General features: G+C 50.1%; 1 long non-coding RNA gene across 1 annotated transcript in view; it reads right to left on the bottom strand.

The window, feature by feature from the left end:
* The window catches only part of LOC135977894 (uncharacterized), a 30,655-nt gene that overhangs the window by 2,704 nt on the left and 6,944 nt on the right, over positions 1 to 21,007 (bottom strand). The window lies entirely within an intron of this gene.

Below are 21,007 nucleotides of genomic sequence, written 5' to 3'. Positions count from 1 at the left end.
AGTTAATTTCCCTTGTTTCCTGAGGAAGTGGTGTTAGTGAGGGGGCATGATTGGAGGGCACCTGTGGGAGGGGAATGATCTGCCACTTTAGCTACCAGCTCTGAGCAGAGCAGCTTGGCATGCACAGAATTGGGGAAAGGCAGTGGCAGTGAGTCTGCATGCCCCCCACCCCCAAACTGCACCCATGGTGGAACTCCCCATCCCCCCCCAACACTGCAGCATCACCACCCCCGCCAGGCTCCCTCTGCCTGAAACAGGACTCACCTAGTGGTGCCTGCAGTTGGCACTGGCTGGGAGCTGGAGCTTGCCCAGGAGATCTAGGTAGCAGGCGGGGCGACCCAGGGGAGCAGGGTCTCACCACTGCTGATCAGACTGGGTTTTTGCAGAGCAGAGGGAGCCTGCTGCTCCCCCCTTACCCACCTCTAACCCTAGCTGGAGCAGTGGAGCAGCTCCCTGAGGCTGCTGGAGGAGGAGCCCCACCCTCCACCGAAGTCTGACTCAGGCCTGGGTCAGCCTTTGCTGCAGCAAGCCCAGGGGGGTTACAAAAGTTGAACAGCTAATAGGTGATTAATGCAGCCATCTACCAGCTGATCGGTGGGGGTGGGGCTACTTATCCCTGGCTGGGGCTGCAGCTCTATTGCTGGTGGGTGTTAAGCACCCGCTAATTTTTTTCACTGAGTTCTCCAGCTCTGGAGCACCCATGCAGTTGGCACCTATGGAAATAAGGCCCAACATTATGACAGTGGGGGGTGATTAACCACTAGAACAACCGGCCAATGGAAGCATTTGATTACCCAGATTCTGATTCCTCCAGATTCAACCTGGAAGCCCTGCTGGAAGGTCCTTTCGCCAAACATAAGTCATTGGGTCAATATAGGGGTAACTGGGAGAAATTCTCTGACCTGTGCTATACAGGGGGTCAAAGTCAATGTTCTAATGTTCCCCTCTGGCCTTCAACTCTCTGGACCTATGAAGCTGCTGCCAGGCAGCACTAGGTATGACGGCTTGAGTGTGTGCCAGGCGCTGGGAACAGGCCTGCTCAGTGCATGGCACAGGCCCACATTGCAGAGACTGGGGTGTGGAGCTGAGAACAGAGAGAACTGTCATTGTAGGCTGTGTTCAGGATGGGATTGGAAGGGACAACAGGTGTCTGGAGTTGCCCGTGTCTGGGGTCTTGGACAGACAGCAGAGGGGAAGCTGTGTGTGGTGTACATTGCCCTGGTACAGTTTCCAGTAGCAGGGAAGGGAGAGAGATGAGGAGCCAGAGAGGGTTTCTGGAGGCAGGTTGGGTGGGGACTGTGAACCTGGGACAACAGGGGGTGTTTTCATCAGAAGGATATGAGTTGTGTCAGGTCCTTCCAGAAAGATCCAGACTGCTGACCCCAGCTTTGTGACCTGGGATCTTTCTGTGTGGGACACAATTCCTCATTTCTCAGTCTAGTCATCTAGACATCTGAATTCCCATCACAATTAAAAACAGACTGTGTCTCCTGTTCATAGAATCATAGAAGATTGGGGTTGGAAGAGACCTCAGTAGGTCATCTAGTCCAACCCCCTGCTCAAAGCAGGACCAACACCAACTAAATCATCGGAGCCAGGGCTTTGTCAAGCCGGGCCTTAAAAACTTCTAAGGATGGAGATTCCACCACGTCCCTAGGTAACCCATTCCAGTGCTTCACCAACTTCCTAGTGAAATAGTGTTTCCTAATATCCAACCTAGACAGGCAGGAGTATAAAAAATATTGCTCGAGCATGCAGGGATGTAATCAGAAAGGCCAAAACACAACTGGAGTTGCAGCTATCATGAGATGTGAAGGGTAACAAGAAGGATTTCTACAGGTATATTAGCAACATGAAAAAGGTCAGGGAAAGTGTGGGACCCTTAATGAATGGTGGAGGCAACCTAGTGACAGATGATGTGGAAAAAGCTGAAGAACTCAATGTTTTTTTTGACTTGGTCTTAGCAGACAAGGGCAGCTCCCAGACAGCTATCCTGGGCAAAACAGTATGAGGAGGAGGTGAGCAGCCCTCAGTGGTGAAAGAACAGGTTAAGGACTATTTAGTTGATTTAGTTGGTGTTGGTCCTGCTTTGAGCAGGGGGTTGGACTAGATGACCTCCTGAGGTCTCTTCTAACCCTAATCGTCTCTGATTCTATGATTGTTTTTCTATTTTTTCCAGTCATCCTCCACCCCTTTCTAGTCAATGTCATTTTACTGGTGCCAGGGGCAGTGTCTTCATGTGACCAGACCAGGCTCCACACTGAGATTTCTGGGATTACACTCGGCTGTTTGCAGACTATGAATAGTGTCATGATACAAATCACTCACCTATATTACCATCATAACTGGAACTGGTATCACAGATCCTAGTGAGTGCTCCTTCCTGGCTACCCGCTAAGGCTGCTGTCAGGGCCGGCTCCAGGTTTTTTGCTGCCCCAAGCAAAAAAAAAAAACAAAACAACCGGAGAGCCACCGCCGAAGCAAAAAAAAAAAAATCTACACAAAAACCCCCGGAATGCCGCCCCTTGAAAAGTGCCGCCCCAAGCACATGCTTGGAATGCTGGTGCCTAGAGCCGGCCCTGGCTCTGTATTCCCAGGGGTGTTTCAAGCTCATGGAGCATGAGCAGAGTCCAATCACACCCCCAGTTTTGGGGTCCTTGGCGCAGTCTCTTGCCACTTAGGACTTGGTCAGATAAAAGAAAGACTTTGAAGCTTCTCCATTCTGATTCTCCTTCCATATGTTTGTGTCCTTCCAACATCCAGCGAGTCTCCTTTTGAGCCTCCAAGGAGAGGCATGTGTGTAGTAAAGGTTGGCTTTTCAGCCTGGATTATCACACACACATCGCCAGAGGAGCAGAGGGGAGTGAAAAAGTCAACAGACAGATTGGAAACATTGTTTGTTGATGTTTTTTAACTCTCATGGTTTGTGGGGCCAATCTGATGGTTTTTTAGGATCTGACTCATGATTTTTGATCTCTGAGGCTGACAGTCCTGCCCCAGTGTGTCAGAAGTGAGTGAAATCTGCTCTCCAAAGCAGGAGTAAAGGAAGAAAATGGCCAGAGTGGTGAGTGAGTGGGGACAGTGGCGACTCAGGGTGGAGAGCTGTGGGAGCTGCAGCAGGAGGAGGCAGAGTCGTGTCTCAGCGCAGCACTGCAGTCCCTAGTGCAAACGGCTCTGCGACAGAAATGTGATTGTGGCAAATCAGGCAGCTGGTCTTGCTGGAAGCAGAGATTTGAGCAATTCCAGACGACTGCTGGTTTAATAGAGGAAGCCCAAGAATACCAGGTAAATGCCTGGCCATTTGCCATGGGTGATGCTGCTGATGACATCCTGTGTGCCAGACTCCTCACTCTGAGGAGAGGAAAGACTACGCCAAAGGGAAAGAGGTGTTTAAGGCCCATTTCCTGGGCACATAGAATGTTATCTAGGAAAAGGCCAGTTTGAATAGCAGGTGCCAGGAACCAGAGGAAACAGCTGAGATTTTCATTACTGCAGTTCATAGTCTGGCTGAACGTTGGAAATATGGAACATTTAAAGATGAACTAATAGGAGATGGGCTAGTTATAGGGTGACCAGACATCCCGATTTTATCGGGACCGTCCCGATATTTCCTTGTTTGTCCCGCGTCCCGACCGACATGCGGTCGGGACAACCGGACAAACAAGGAAATGCCCCGGAGCCTGGAGCCCGGAAGTGCTCGCGCCCCCCCCCCGCCCTGACTCCGCCCCCTCCTCCCCCGATTGGCTCCCTCCCCGAATCCCCGCCTCTTCCCCAGGCTCACCATTCCTCCCCCCTACGCAAGCTCTGGAGGGAGGCCCGGGAGACTCAGGGGAAGCGCGGGACCAGGGTGAGTAAGAGTCCGGCCTGGCCCCGAACAGGCAGGACTCAGTCGGGTGGTAGGGAGAGGAGGGGGGCGGCCCGCGGGGTCAGGCGGCGGCTGTTGTTCTCCCCCCCCCGGGCAGCGGGACTCGGGAGCAGCCGCTGCTGCAGCTCCCACTGCCGCGGGGGAGGAAGCAGCCATGGCACTCGGCGGCTGCGGCTCTGGCGCCCCCGAACCCCCCGAGCCCGGGCCTGCTGCGGGGACCCAGCAGCGCGTACGCTGCGCCCAGCCCCTGGCCAGTCGCGTCTGGGCTGCTGCCCAGCTGGTGCTATCCCGCGGCGGCCCCGGAGCGGGGGCAGCAGGCCCCAGCCCCCCCGTCCCGCTCGGGTCCCGCAGGGGAACGAACGGGGCTGGGCTGCCGATGCCGCCGCCCCGGGGCCGCCGCGGGATAGCACCAGCTGGGCAGCAGCCCAGACGCGACTGGCCAGGGGCTGGGCGCAGCGTACGCGCTGCTGGGTCCCCGCAGCAGGCCCCGGCTCGGGGGGTTCGGGGGCGCCAGAGCCGCAGCCGCCGAGCGCCATGGCCGCTTCCTCCCCCCGCGGCAGTAGGAGCTGCAGCAGCGGCTGCTCCCGAGTCCCGCTGCCCGGGGGAGGGAGAACAACAGCCGCCGCCTGGCCCCGCGGGCCGCCCCCCTCCTCTCCCTACCACCCGACTGAGTCCTGCCTGCTCGGGGCCAGGCCGGACTCTTACCCTGGCCCCGCGCTTCCCCTGAGTCTCCCGGGCCTCCCTCCAGCGCTTGCGGAGGAAGGGGTTTTTTTTTTTTTTTTGGCCCCGCCCCCCGCCACGCCCCCCCACGTCACCCCCCCCCCCCCCGCCCCGCGTCCCGATATTTGTCTTTGGTGATCTGGTCACCCTAGCTAGTTATAAGAGACACTGACTGATCAACACAGCTTCAGTTAGACCCAGACTGCACACCAGCAAGTGTGATAGCAAAAGTGAGAATGGTGATGTAAGCAGAGTCTGAATGAATGAGCTCTTCTCTGATTTCTAGTGATGAGCTGGAACAGGAGTAGTCAATTATTTTTTGTCAAGGGCCAAATTTCTTGGTCAAGGTATAGTCAAGGTCCAGACTCCGGAGAAAATAATAAAGACATTATAACAACAATGATAATTATAAGATTTTGGGTCTGTTCAAAAACATCTGGTGGTCCGGATTTGGCCCGCCATCATCTGCCCATTGACTGCTCCTGGGGGGAAAAGACTTCAGGAGCAGATTGTATTTGCACAGACACACCTACACTGCCTAGGCATGCAGCAGAGGGAGCTGCTCTGCCAAAATGATCAGTTTTGGCTGGTTTTGGGTTACAAATCACTCTAGTATTTGAGTGGAAGGGCAATGAAATGTTGTTATCCTGAGTGTGTGAGCAAAGGGCATCAGAACTGTGATTTGCAGGCCCCTGACTGAGTGGGTCACGCAGGGATTCTCACTTGCTAAGCAGGGGGTAGAGTTGCCAAATCCCAGTGAAAGAGAGACAAGGGTGGAGGCGGGAATTCTTTTCTGGTGGTGTGGGCTCTGGCTAAGAGTGGTCTCTCCCTTGTTTAAAGACAGAGCTGGTTAGTCTCAGTGGTGAGCCCTTGTTTTGTTCCGTGGTCACTACCCCTGCAATCACTGCTAACCAGCTGTAGGTGCTGAGCCTTAGACCTGGTGTGGGGCCATGTTACAGTGAAAGGGACTGTCCAGCCTGCACCAGCAGGGAGGTTCCCCACTACTGGCTGAAATCCCTGAGAGCTGGGTAAGTGACAGAACCTCCGAATGTGGCAGCGGAGAAAGTGGTGGCAGCAGCGGGCCATGACAAAAATGGGTGGAGCAGCAGAGTGAACAACAGCAGTGGTGGGTGACAGCAGCGAGTGAATGCTAGCAACTGTGAGCCAATTGCAGAGGCAGCAGCTGAAGCATTGCTCAATGCCTCCCCCCACACCCATGGTGGGAGGTTGTAACGGGGTCCCTGAGGTGTAACGTGGACTGTGGGACTGCTGAGCCCTCCAACCCCACCTGCCTGGGCCGTCCCTCACACTGCGGTGCTAATGTCAAGCTACAAGCCTCGGACAGGCCCTGCACTCACACAGCCATCCACAGGCAGGGACACACCTGTTACCCGAAATTGGGTCAGCTAGTGAGCTTAGGGAGGACTAATGACCCACCAGAGTTTGGCAGAAAGCAGTACGTTTATTATATTGATAGCTAAGCTCAAAATAGAGGGTGGTGTCACATTCACACTTGCATACTCATGCTCCCAGGACAGGCATGGCACTGGAGATGTCAGGATCCTTCAACGTAAGTGTCCCACAGCATAGCGATGGATTGTGCGATGAAGGTAAGTCTTCCCGAGGCATGATGGAATGCAATGCGGTGAACCACTGGCCAGGCGGTCCGGGCGAAGGGCCTTCACGGGAGGTACAAGCTTGTGAGTGCACTGCTGAGCACATGGCCCCTTCCCCTTTTAAGGACCTGCTCCTCATGGCCTGTGACTAGAGATGACTTGGCTGCATCTGGTTGGTCACACTCCACCTCAGCCAGTGTCCATGCAGTGTCCATGCATTGGGTGTGTGAACGCTGCCTAATTAGAGTCCCAGACACCTTGTGGAGCTTGGGGGCGGAGGCTCGACTGATTAGGGGGCCTATAAAAGCGGCCGCCCAGCCAGGCAGCGGCACAGCTGTGAGCAGCAGCACAGGAGGCTGCTAACAGGGGAGTTTGAGTGGGAGTCTCATTGGAGGAGAAGGTATCTGTACTTGTGTCTGTCTTTGTAGTGCTTGTGTATGTAGAGGCCTGTAGGGGCACTGTGCTGGGAGGGCAGCCAAGCCCTGAGTAGGGGGCGGAGCTTGGCTGATTAGGGGGCCTATAAAAGCAGCCGCCCAGCCAGGCAGCGGCACAGGAGGCAGTGAACAGGGCTGCTAACTGGGGAGTTTGAGTGGGAGTTTGCAGGGGGAGGTGGAAGGGGAGGCAGGAGGGCGCGGTGTCCCGTGTGCTCTGTTTCCCCAGGTGCACTGGGCAGAGACTACAGCGGCCATGAGCCAAGCAGCAGGGGACACAATGCAGATGATTGCATGTGGAAGCTGCGGTATGTACATGGTACTAGAAGGGGGAAGCCTAAACAGAGGTATGTCTGTATGAAGTGCCGTCTAATAGAGCTGCTGGAAGAAAAGATCCGAGGGTTGGAGATGCAGGTAGATACCCGGGTAGAGTTTAGAAGGGGGTTCGAGCAGCTGATGGAGGAAAGGCAAGGAGGGGCTGAAGGGGAATGCTCAGGGGTTCAGGTGGAAGCAGGGGCTAAGGTCTGTGAGGGGGGAATATCTGAGGGAGAACAAGGGCAGTGGAAGCATGTGACCATGAGAAGCAGGCCAAGGAAAAGGAGGGCTAGTGAAGGGGAAATAGAACTCAGGAACAGGTTTGGGTGTTTGGATAGCGAGGGGGGGGGGCAGCAGGTGGTAACTGAAGGTGGGAGGGTGAGGAAGAAGAGAAGAGCAGCTAGCCCAATAGAGAGAGGGGAGGAGTTGATGGAGACAGCACCAAATCTGGGCCCCGGGAGGATACAGGATGGCACAAGGGGGAGTATAAAGGAAAATAGGAACAGACACGGGTTACGACTAGAGGGAACAGAGGATAGATTAGTAGATCGCACTGTCGCCAGGCAAAGGCAGGTTTACGTGATTGGGGACTCCTTACTGAGGAGGTTAGACAGGCCTGTGACCAGGGCGGACCCAGAGAACAGAAGGGTGTGCTGTCTACCGGGTGCTAAGATACGGGATGTGGACCTGCGGTTGAAAAGGATCCTAAAAGGAGCAGGTAAGAACCCCTTGATAATCCTTCACGTAGGAACAAATGACACAGCTAGGTTCTCGTTAGAGAGAATCAAGGGAGATTATGCCAGACTGGGGAAGACGCTCAAGGAAATCGAGGCTCAGATCATCTTCAGTGGGATTCTGTCTGTTCCTAGAGAAGGGCAGCAAAGGGCTGACAGGATTGTGAGGATAAATAGCTGGCTAAGGGAGTAGTGCTATAAGGAGGGCTTTGGGATGTATGGTCACTGGGAGGCTTTCGGGGACAGACAACTGTTCTCACGGGATGGACTTCACCTGAGTAGGGAAGGAAATAGACTTCTGGGAGGGACGCTGGCTCATCTCATCAAAAGAGCTTTAAACTAGGAATCTGGGGGAGACGGTTGGGAGATGTCCAGTTAATCTCCACGCCAGATTCCAACATTGAAAAGGAGGGTGATGAGATAAGAACAGATATGTCCAAACCCTTCCCCCCGGCTATAAGAAGGAGAGGGGGGATGAACAGCAAGGGGTCCGTACCAAATTGCATAACTGATGGGAGACAGGCTAAACGGCATACATTAAGATGTTTATACACCAATGTGAGAAGCCTAGGTAACAAAATGGAGGAATTGGAGCTCCTGGTCCGAGAAATGAAACCGGATATCGTAGGAATAACCGAAACCTGGTGGAACAGTAGTCATGACTGGAGTACAGATATGGAAGGGTATGTGCTGTTTAGGAACGATAGGAACAAAGGTAAAGGTGTGGGGGGGTAGCATTGTATGAGGTAAACTGTAAAGAAATAATAACTGATGGAATGGATAAGACGGAGTCTATCTGGGCAATACTCACACTGGGTAAAAGAACTACTAGAGCCTCCCCGGGATAGTGCTTGGGGTGTGCTATAGACCGCCGGGACTACCCTGGATATGGACAGAGAACTATTTAATGTTTTTAGGGAAGTAAATACTAATAGGAACTGTGTAATCATGGGAGACTTTAACTTCCCGGATATAGATTGGGGGACAAATGCTAGCAACAATAATAGGGCTCAGATGTTGCTAGACGTGCTAGCTGATGAATTCCTTCATCAAGTAGTAGCTGAACCGACGAGGGGGGAGGCCATTTTAGATTTGGTTTTGGTGAGTAGTGAGGACCTCGTTGAGGAAATGGTTGTAGGGGACAACCTTGGCTTGAGTGATCATGAGCTAATTAGATTTAAACTAAATGGAAAGATTAACAGAATTATATCAGAGACTAGGGTTTACAATTTCAAAAAGGCTAATTTTAATAAATTAAGGGGACTGGTAAGGGAAGTGGATTGGACTAACATATTTATGGATCTAAAGGCGGATGGCGCCTGGGATTATTTTAAGTTGAAGTTGCAGGAGCTGTCGGAGGCCTGTATCCCGAGAAAGGGAAAACGGTTAGTAGGAAAGAGATTTAGATCAAACTCGGGGGTGGTACCGTTGGACTGGAGAATAGCTAATGTGGTTCCTATTTTCAAGAAAGGGAAAAAAAGTGACCTGGGTAACTACAGGCCTGTTAGTTTAACATCTGTAGTATGTAAGGTCCTGGAAAAAATTTTGAAGGAGAAAGTAGTTAAGGACCTTGAGGTCAATGGCAATTGCGACAAATTACAACATGGTTTTACGAAAGGCAGATCGTGCCAAACCAGCCTGATCTCCTTCTTTGAGAAAGTAACAGACTTTTTAGATAAGGAAAATGCAGTGGACCTAATATACCTCGATTTCAGTAAAGCGTTTGATACGGTACCGCACGAGGAATTATTGGTTAAATTGGAAAAGATGGAGATCAATATGAAAATCCAGAGGTGGATAAGGAACTGGTTAAAGGGGAGACTGCAGTGAGTCATACTGAAAGGTGAACTGTCAGGTTGGAGGGAGGTCACCAGTGGAGTTCCTCAAGGTTCGGTTTTGGGTCCCATTTTATTTAATCTATTTATTACTGACCTCGGAACCAAATGTAGGAGTGGGCTGATAAAGTTTGCGGATGACACAAAGTTGGGAGGTATTGCCAATTCGGAGAAGGATTGGGATATTCTGCAGGGAGACTTGGATGACCTTGTAAATTGGAGTAATAGAAATAGGATGAAATTTAATAGTGAAAAGTGTAAGGTGATGCATTTAGGGATGACTAACAAGAATTTTAGTTATAAGCTGGGGACGCATCGGTTGGAAGTAACGGAGGAGGAGAAAGACCTCGGAGTCCTGGTTGACCGCAGGATGACTATGAGTCGGCAATGTGACGTGGCCGTGAAAAAAGCTAATGCAGTCTTGAGATGCATTAGGCGAGGTATATCTGGTAGGGATAAGGAGGTGCTGCTTCCGTTATACAAGGCACTGGTGAGACCTCATTTGGAGTACTGTGTGCAAGTTCTTGTCTCCCATGTTTAAAAGGGAACTCAAACTGGAATGGGTACAGAGAAGGGCCACTAGGATGATCAGAGGAATGGAAACCTGTCGTATGAAAGGAGACTCGAGGAGCTCGGTTTGTTTACCCTAACCAAAAGAAGGCTGAGGGGGGATATGATTGCTCTCTTTAAATATATCAGAGGGATAAATTCCAGGGAGGGAGAGGAATTATTTCAGCTCAGTACTAATGTAGACACGAGAAGGAATGGATATAAACTGGTGGTGGGGAAGTTTAGGCTTGAAATTAGACAAAGGTTTCTAACCATCAGAGGGGTGAAATTTTGGAACAGCCTTCCGAGGGAAACAGTGGGGGAGAAAGACCTCTTTGGCTTTAAGATTAAGCTTGATAAGTTTATGGAGGGGATGGTTTGATGGGATAACATGATTTTAGTCAATTAATCAACAGCGTGCCATCACTGGTAAATAGTATCAATGGTCAATGAGGGTCTGGCTAGAGAATCTTGCCTGCATGCTTGGGGTTCTACTGATTGCCATATTTGGGGTCGGGAAGGAATTTTCCTCCAGGGTAGATTGGCAGAGGCCCTGGAGGTTTTTCGCCTTCCTCCGCAGCATGGGGCGGGGGTCGCTAGCTGGAGGATTCTCTGCGACTTGAAGTCCTTAAATCACAGGATTCGGGGACTTCAACAGCTGAGTCAAGGGAAAGGGTGTGGGTCAGCTTTTGTGGCCTGCATCATGCGGGAGGTCAGACTAGATGATCATACTGGTCCCTTCTGACCTTAAAGTCTATGAGTCTACCTGGGAGCTCTCCTGATCTTCCAGCTGTTCAACCAATCCATTCATCCCACAAGCATTCCAGGAGGGAGGGGTGGGGGAAAGTGTAACAGACCTTTTGAGCATACAGGTTATACATAGCATACAGATCACTGCTGCTCCTACAACAACACCCAACTGCATTACATGAATACTCTCCCAGCCACTCATGAGCCATAGTAGGGAGGCTCCAGTCAATTCCCCCCAGCTCCCCAGCCTTGCACCCCAGGATTGTACCATTGTGCACTTGTCAGCAGCCTAGCCAGTGTAAGCTCATTACCTAGTTCACCACACCCTCAGTGTGGAATGGACACACATCAGCTTTTGTAGTCTGAGCTGCAATTCCCCAAGCACTTCAAACAAAACACACTGTTTGAGGTAACATATCAAACAGGTTTATTAACTACAGAACAGTTGATTTAAGTGATTATAAGTAGCAGATGCAGAGGTCTTAATTCTAACTTAAAGAGGCTAAGCAAGATTTGAATCAAGCAGTGTCTCACCCTAAGAGCTGGTACAAGCAGCTTCCAGTTCTCCAATACACAGACTGAACCCCTTTCCAGCTTGGGACCAAACTCCCTCCTTCAAAGTCTTCGGCTACACTACGGACCTTACAGCGGCACAGCTGTACCGCTACAGATGTGCCGCTGTAAGGTCTCCCATGTAGCCACGCTTTGCCGATAGGAGAGAGTTCTCCTGCTGGCATGATTAAACCACCCCCAATGAGCGGCGTTAGCTATTTCTGCAGGAGAGCCTCTACTGCCAACATAGCGCTGTCCATATCAGCACTTCTGTCTGTGACAGTTGTCTGTCAGGGCTTTCTTTTTTCGCACCCCTGACCGACAGAAATTTTACCAACAGAAGTGGTGTTGACAAAGCCTTTGTCTTTCAGACAATCTTCCAGGTGTTGAGCTGAGCGGGGAGAGAGGCCAAGTAATGATGTCACTCTTCCTCTTTTATACTTTTTTCCGGCTGCTCGAAAGATTCTTGCTGTGACGTGGGTTAGCGTATCCCCATGGCATACGTGCCTTCTCCAAAAAGTCTCTGGGATAGTGGATTGAGTGTTGATGAGCCCTTAACTCCTGTCTGGCCACTGATGGCTGCTCCTTTGTCCCTACTGAAAGGCTGGCTTTGGGCATCTCCCAACCCCATGACATATTTCAGTAACACAAAAGGCAATACCTCATAACTTCACACACAATGATAGCAGAGACAATCCAACAGGATATTACGGTTCAACAGATCATAAAGTAATCGTTCTAGATTACTACATTTTTAATTGACTGAAACAAAGACATTATTTTAAATTAATCAGTCACAGAGGTTTAGTATGTTCATAACAATGTTCATTGCTTTTAGAAAAAGGGAACACTAATTTATTTTGTGTTATCTCCATAACCAGACATGTTTATGAAATTTCACCAACTTTATGTTTCCAAAGATTTTAGGCATAACAAAGGATTTTAAATCTTACTAAGGTACTGATTGTGCTGGAGGGTTCTCTTAAAACTAGTTCATCAAATAGTTCAGAGGTAAAGAAAGGGAAACTTGTTTGTCCAGCTATCTGGAAGGAAAGCGTTGTCCCTTTAAGGGCTAGCCTCTCTTCAACAGGGGGGTGAAGGGAGAAAGGGATGGACAGAAAGGACAGGGAGACTTTGGAAGCAAGTTTTTTGTACTATAGTAACTAAAATTAAAATATGTATTTTAGATAAGAGTGGTCTTTTGAAGGATTTATTTTAAAAACTATATGTCTGAAGAGCCAAGCATGTGAGGCTAAAGGTGAATACTCAGATCGTGGATCTAAAACTCTATGCAAGGATTTTTTAGAGATGTGATTTCATAATCTTCAGCAATCTTCTAATGAAATAGTTTAAAATTTGCTTTAAAAATAAGGTCCCGTAGACTAACATATTCTGAGTAAATATTACAGTAATGCACAACTGTTTTTGTCAGTAAATTCAGAAACTGAGACCTGGTCCACACTAACCCCCCCACTTCGGACTAAGGTACGCTAATAACGTAGCTGAATTCGAAGTACCTTAGTCCGAACTTACCGCGGGTCCAGACGCGGCAGGCAGGCTCCCCTGTCGATGCCACGTACTCCTCTCGCCGAGCTGGAGTACCGGCGTCGACAGCAAGCACTTCCGGGATCGATCCCAGAAGATCGATCGCTTACATCCGGACCAGGAAGTAAGTATAGACGTACCCTGACAGTATATACCTAGGGGTTGGCAAATGCCTGTTAAATGGCTTCATTACCACTCGAATGGCTCTTTAACAGTTTCAATGTTGTGCTAATAGGATTGGCAGGCTGGAGGCTTTTTCACTTTTAAGTTTCAGAGTAACAGCCGTGTTAGTCTGTATCCGCAAAAAGAAGAACAGGAGTACTTGTGGCACCTTAGAGACTAACAAATTTATTAGAGCATAAGCTTTCGTGGACTACAGCCACAGAAGAAGTGGGCTGTAGTCCACGAAAGCTTATGCTCTAATAAATTTGTTAGTCTCTAATGTGCCACAAGTACTCCTGTTCTTCTTTTTTCACTTTTAAGTTACTAGCTCCCTTCCGGAGTAAGAGACACCAGGCTGCAGCAGCCAGCTGTGGGAGCCTGCAGGAAGGGTCAGAACAGGGATAGGAAGGTGGGGGGTGGACACTAAGACCCAGGAGGTGCCCCGAATTTTCCGGTGCCCTACACAGCTGTGTATGCTGAGTATGCCTAAGGACGGCCCTGGGTGAATGTCACCCCCGTCCCTCCATCTCAGGGACACAGTCTGAGCTGAGAGTTCATCTGAAAGAAAGGACGGATTCTCTCCCCAGCGAAGGAGGCCTCAGTGAAAGTGAAGATCGGGGCCTCATTATCAGCACTGAAAAATGCCACCTGCCCCTGTTCATAGTCCAGACAGACCCGAACCTGCCGGTGCCAGCTGCTCTGGGGCAGGGTGCTCTGAGGGGCAGGTTGAACCTTAGACACCCATCCCCACCAATTCATGGCCCAGATCCCCTCCTCAGGGGAAATGCCGATCCAGCCTTTCCTCCACACAGACTCCCTGGCCACCCCGATGGCCCAGAATTTCTCCTCCCCCACCTCCACCTCCCAGTACCAACTCCCCGTGGTGAACCCTGGAGAGCCCAGCACACAGTGCCAATGATCAAATCGCTCAGGATTGTTGGGCAGGTCCTGCCGTGTGTCTCCCCATCTCACACCCCGCCGATCCTCAGACAGGATGAGTTCAGGATGAGCTGTGTCTGGATCCAGAGTCACATGCACTGTGGGGAATTCAAGGGAATGGGTTAAAAAACCTCGGGACAGGAAGGGGGACAGCAGCTGAAGGGGGGGGTAGGGAGTGGGGGGAAGGGGAAGGACTGCAGTAGAGGACAGTAGGAGCTGAAATAGGGGGCAGAGAATGGGGAGGGGATAGGTAATTTTAAGTTGAAAAGATCGTAAATGTGTTATAAGACTGAAAACTATTATAACTGTACTTGTCATGAACCCCCCTTTCAGTGACAGGTGGGTCCCCCTTGCCGTCCCTTCATTCCCCATATTCGTCTCCTCACCAAGGGGTGAAGGCAGAAACCCCCCCTCCCTTCAACCCCCGTTGTGATAACTGTCCCTACAGGCTGACCCTGACTGTGAGCGCCGCTGGCAGACGTGAGTGAGAGCTCATCAAAAGTCACAGTAACCCATGGTAATAAATGTTGAAAGTAGGGTGACCAGAGAGCAAATGTGAAAAACGGGACCAGGGGTGGGGGGTAATAGGAGCCTATATAAGAAAATGTCCCAAAAATCAGGACTGTCCCTATAAAATCGGGACATCTGGTCACCCTAGTTGAGAGGAAAGGGGTTGAAAGGGGAGTGAAACAGACTGAAATAGCTCAGACAGAGACCTCCTGCTATAACTCAAGGATTGAGTTAAGCTCATGCCTGGTGAACAAGCGACGTGTGGGACTGGTACTAAGGAGACCAAAATTGGTGTGTCAGAAACTGGGTGTAATTGGTGGACAATATAATGAGTGAACAGAGCTATTCCACCTCTCCCTTCCCTGTGGGGTTCTTGAAAGAAAAGCCTGTGGCAGGAGAGTCTGAGACTCACTGCTGATGGGGGGAGGGGTGACTGAATGGAGTGAGCTGCATCATCATGGCTGCCACCCCCACTGTCCCCTGGAACCCCGGGATCCCCCATGACACCGTTGGATCTTTGTCATCCTGAGCCTGAAAGGCACCTGACCAGACCAGGCCAGAATGTGGGACCCAGATGACATCACTACCTCCATTGGGTCTGGCTAAAACCCACCACCACCTGGGATGTGAGACTTTGCCCCTCACTTCCTGTGTCCTCTTCCTCCCTCACGTCTTCTCTTTCCTATAGCCAGGGCTGCCTGGGGGGGCAAGTGGGGCAATTTGCCCCAGGCCCCGCAGGGGCCCCCACGAGAACGTCATAGGCTCCCCCCCGCCTCTGCCTTTCCCCATCCCCCAGCGCCACGGTGCGCCGCATCCAGGAGCAGCCCTGGACAGCGCTGCAGCGGCATGGCTCGGGCGGGGCCTGAGCTCCTCCCGCTCAGAGCCGCGAGGTAAGGTAGGGTTACCATATTTCAGCAAGAAAAAAAGAGGACGGGAGGAGCCCCGCCCTAGCCCCGCCTCTGCCCCTCCCACTTCCCACCCCCCCAGAACCCCCAACCCTCCCCCCGTTCCTTGTCCCCTGACTGCCCCCTCCTGGGACCCCTGCCCCTAACTGCCCCCCAGGACTCCACCCCCTATCTAAGCCTCCCTGCCTCTTGTCCCCTGACTGCCCCAACCCTTATCCACACCCCCACCCCCAGACAGACCCCTGGGACTCCCACGCCCCATCCAACCACTCCCCACCCCCTGACAGCCCCCCCCAGAACTCCCAACCCATCTAAACCCCTCTGCTCCCTGTCCCCTGACTGCTCCGATCCATCTCCCCACCCCTGCCACCTGACAGCCCCCCCCAGAACTCCCAACCCCCCACCCCTCCCGCTCCTTGTCCCCTGACTGCCCCCTCCTGGGACCCCTGCTCCTAACTGCCCTCCAGAACCCCACCTCCTACCTAAGACTCCCTGTTCCTTGTCCCCTAACTGCCCCCTCCTAAGACCCCCCCAACTGCCCCCCAGGACCCTACCCCCTACCTGTACCCTGACTGCCCAAAACTTTCTCCACTCCCCCCAAAAAGCCCCCCCCGTTTCTTGACTGCCCCCTCCAGAACCTTCCTGCCCCCTGACCTCCTTACCCTGCTGCTCAGAACAGAGTGTTGGGCTCTGTGCAGCCGAGCCGGACACGTGGCTGAGCTCCCCAGCACAACAAAACCCGGTCCCTGGCCCTGCACAGTGCTGCCGGACTGGGCTGCAAGGGAGCTGCCGGCTCAGAATGCAGGGCGGATCCGGCTCCTCTACAGCTGCTCCTGAGTCCAGCCCGGGACTTCCCTGCAGCCCTCCCAGCCGCTCGCTCTGCTCTGCCGGGGGGAAATCCCGGACATTGTGAGTGCTTCACAAATTCCCCCCGGACGCTATTTTTAGCACACAAAAGGAGGACATGTCCGGGTAAATCCGGACGAATGGTAACCCTAGGTAAGGGGCGGGATTGCGAGTTGCGGCCGAGCGGCGGGAGCTCAGGCCCTGCTGGAGCCACGCCGCTGCAGCACTGTCCAGGGCTGGGCTGTGTTTCTCCAGCAAGGGTCACACTCCACTTCTGAGCATCTCTCATTGCCTAGTTTGTGTGAATCACATTCATAGGCCTCACGTCTCCCCACACATGGTATCAGGGGCCTAGGTGCCTGACTGAGGCTTTGTAGATGCCACGGGGGGGGGGGAGGGGAGGGGCTAGCTGAAAGTTAGGCATAGTGCCCAAGTTCCTTTGTGGATCTGGGCCTGAGTGCAGAAGGCTCTGGGTGTGTTATATTTCACCCAAACCCACAGGGCTGCACTAATGATAATTCTTTAAACTTATCCCAGACCTTTTTCCCACCATCCTGTTTGTTTCCTACAGCAGTCTGAGGTGCACTCAGAGTTTGCTTCTGAGCTTCAAAGTGAACTTAGTGCCAGAGATAAAAGGAGGATTCAAACTCCTTTGAAATCCCTGGGTATAATAATAAATAATCTCAGAACAACAGTTTCTTCCACCAACAAAGCAGATCTCTGGAAGGGCAATGTCTAGAGAAAGGTTTCTCTCCCTAGCTGATTTAGCCAATATTCTGCAAATCAGTCAGATACACCTCTACCTCGATATAATGCTGTCCTCGGGAGCGAAAAAAATCTTACCGCGTTATAGGTGAAACCGCGTTATATCGAACTTGCTTTGATCTGCCGGAGTGTGCAGCCCCCTTTCCCCCCGGAGCACAAGGGGGAATGATGTTAGCTAAGGTGATGGAAGCACTCTTCCACTGGCCTGGAAGACTTTCATACCCCTGACCAATGTAGCTACACTGATAGAATTTTCATGTGTAGACCAAGCCTTAGCTAGACTCTTATTTTAAGCTCTTAAGTGGTGCTATATATATAGCTATACTTTTTCCAGTTCATTGTAGAAAAAGTGGAACTATGCTTTTCATTCATCTCTTCAATCTCTCACACATTTAAAAAACATAACAATGAATACATTTCAAATATTGCTATATTTGAAAACAAAACAGCTTGTGGAGGTGTCAGCAAGAAGAGGTGTCAGCAAACATTTCTAACAAGACCTTTTAACTTATTTATTTCTAGTTTTTTAATCAGATTCTTAAATGTGTAGAAATAAAATGTTAAGGTTCCACATTAAAAACAATTTTCAAAAGATCATACAACTCCCATCCCTTAGTGGGAGGTGTTTCTCTGTACTCCAGGTAGAAGGAAGAGGGAAAATGGAACTTACCAGATTTAGCAAGAATTTCCTCTAAAAGACAAATAAAGAAAAATAAATAATGTATGAAAATGATGATAGTTGTTAAGATGTTTCATAATAGAGGTATTTTTTCTCCCCTGTCCTTTTTTGTATTTTTGCAAAGTCAAATGGTCAAATATGGATCAGTAATAGAAACCTGTGTTCCCAGGAGCCACATCATATGTCAGGGCAATCCAAGGAACCACGCTGATTTTAGAGCAGTTAGGAAAGACCAGCTTCAAACACAGGCCTGATCTAAACCTTAACTCTGGCAGGGCTGTCACCTTTATATGTTTAATACTTCATATACCTTAGAGAATATTTATGAAAATACTTATGTACCTTAATATTTAATACTCATTGGCCCAGAAAGCAAGTGTAGGCTCTGTAGGGTAGGGATTAGGATGGTCACTGGGGAGGGGTGAGCTCCTGGGTTTCAGTCTCTGTGCCTAAGACTATTTAATGATTTATACCACCTAGAACAGCTTCGACAGAGAGATTGAGAGAGACCCACTTAGAATAGCCAGCAGCCCTGCAGTTAGGGCACTCGCCTAGGAAAGGGGAGAGCAGGGATTCAAAGCTGGGCCGCCGCAGTTCGTCTGAGTGACTTAATAACTGGGCTATCGGTGATCAGAGGGACATCATCTCTGCAGTGCTGTACATGTAGACAAGCCATGACGCATCATTCGAAAAACTAAGGAGGTGCTCCTTAGTTTTTAGAATGACGCGTCATGGCTTGTCTACATGTACAGCACTGCAGAGATGAAGAAGCTCTCTCGTCAACAAAGCGCTGTCTACACCAGGGTTAGGTCGGTATAATTTTTCACATCCCTGAGTGACGTAGTTATACCGAGATGTTTGTGGTGTAGATCTGGCCTAAGGCACCTTGTGAAACCTAACAACATAGGACTGGAAGGAACCACCTGAATCATTGAGCCAGTCCCCTGCTATCACTGACCACCTCTTTAAATCTAGCCCTTCATTTCCAAACTGACTTAGCTTTTAATTTAAACAATGTTTTCAAAAGCCCCAAATCACAATGAAATAGTTTTGAAGTTTTTATAACTACCAGACAAACAAAAAAATCAATTATTTCAACAGCTCTTTCTCTGACTCTGTCATTCACCAACCAGTCTGCCTGCACAGACCAGGGAGCAGAGGCGTTAAGTTGGAGAGGTTGTAGCTGATAGACTTTTTGACCTTTGTTACATCTGAATACCTCAGCTCTTTGACTAAGCAATGGCACTGTTATAAAATAACTGTGCTCTCTGATGCTCAACCATTGCTATTCTCCTGAATTTCAAAAGGTGTGAAGTAAACTTTCTTGTCTGAAATTACAGCACGTTGCTTTGAATATACAGCAGGGAAACAGATTTCCTCCATTCGATGGAAAATTTTCTCTCTTCCACTGTCTGACTGAAAACGACAACATGTACTCAGTAAATCCATTGTACCCTGCTTTGCTGCTATTTGAAATGACAGCTGTGTCAGAGATGATGGTGCACACCTTGGGCTGGACTGTACACTGCGCTAACACCTCTGAAATCCAGGAAATACAAAGTTAAGTTACATGCCACCTGTTCAAAGCATCCTTAGTTCTGCCCCTTTTAAGCTGTGTCCCACCATGTCCACAACATACCATTCCCATCAGGCAGAGCAGTTTTCAATCAGTTTTAGCTCAGTGAGAAAAGTTATCTTTTAAACTGCGAGTCTCAATCCTAACTACAGCAGAGTTGCTGCTCCATTATCAGACTTCACTGTTAGCTACATCCATGCAGCCTACCTTGATATACACCTGGACCTTTTCCCTAGTGAAGCCTGCACTTACTCCAGTCCCCTGCTCTCACAGACAGCTCCTGTGGCACTTTGTACCTCAAAGCAGCCCCCTGAAATCCCTATATTCACCCCATCATATAATTATGATATGTTTCCTACAAAGTATCCATTGTAAAGTATCATTTTAAAATTCTTGATCTGTTTAACATTAATATCCTGTTGGATTGTATGTGCTATGATTGTAGGTGAAGTTATGAAGTTTTGCTAGGTGTGTGTTACTGAAATATGTTGTGAGGTTGGAAACATCCACAACCAGCCTTTCAGGTGCAACAATGGAGTAGCCAGATGTGCTGATGGGCCATTAAAGGGAATTCACTTTCCCAGCAGCCATCCCAGAAGATTTCTCAGAGAGGTCACGTAGACAATGGAGATTACTTGACCAATGGAGGCAGACCCCCACCTCGCAAGCATAGATCTTTGCAGCAAACTGGAAGAAACTATAAAAGAAGGGATGTGACATCGTGATTGGCTTCACTCCTGCCACAACTCAACACCTGGAAGAAACATCTAGCGGACAAAGACTTTGAACTGTGGAGGGTGGTCCGGTGCTGGAGGAGAGACCCAGCCACTGTATTGAAGATCTGTGACCTGTTTGTACCATCTGTCAGGGTGAGACACTGCTTGATTCAAATCCTGTTTAGTTTATAGAACTCAGATTGCAAATTTACTTTTCTTTCTTAGGTAACCAACTTTGATCTCTATGTCTGCTACTTATAATAACTTAAAATCTATCTTTCTGTAGTTATTAAATCTGTTTTATATTTTACATAAAATAGTTGAAGTGCTTGGAAAATCTCAGCTCAGGATACAAAGGTTAGTGTGTGTCCTCTCCACATTGAGGGAGGGGCAGACTGGGTAATGAACTTACATTGCTCAGGCTTCTGACCAGCGCAAGACACTTCAGCTCTGGGGTCCTAGGCTAGGGAGCTGTGAGGATTGGCTGGAGCCTCTCTGCTGACGATTCATGAGTGGCTGGGAGAAGCATTCATGTAACTCAGCTAGGTGTGTCCCTTCCTGTGGATATCCGTGTAAATGCAGAACCTGCCAGAGGTAGCTTGCCAACAACCACCCAGTGGTGGGACAGAGGGCTCAGCAGTCCCCCAGTCCAGGTGACATCCTGGGATCCCCATCACAGCCCCTTCATAAAATCCTATTAAAAAACTTAGCAAGTTCCATTTTAACATTAGTTCTGTTTCATAGATTCATAGATTCTAGGACTGGAAGGGACCTCGAGAGGTCATCGAGTCCAGTCCCCTGCCCGCATGGCAGGACCAAATACTGTCTAGACCATCCCTGATAGACATTTATCTAACCTACTCTTAAATATCTCCAGAGATGGAGATTCCACAACCTCCCTCGGCAATTTATTCCAGTGTTTAACCACCCTGACCGTTAGGAACTTTTTCCTCGTGTCCAACCTAGACCTCCCTTGCTGCACTTTAAACCCATTGCT

Source organism: Chrysemys picta, unplaced genomic scaffold, assembly GCF_011386835.1.
Source record: "Chrysemys picta bellii isolate R12L10 unplaced genomic scaffold, ASM1138683v2 scaf67, whole genome shotgun sequence".
Lineage (NCBI taxonomy): Eukaryota > Metazoa > Chordata > Testudines > Emydidae > Chrysemys > Chrysemys picta.
Note: the sequence above shows the minus strand (reverse complement) of the source record. Positions and strands in the feature narration are given on the sequence as shown.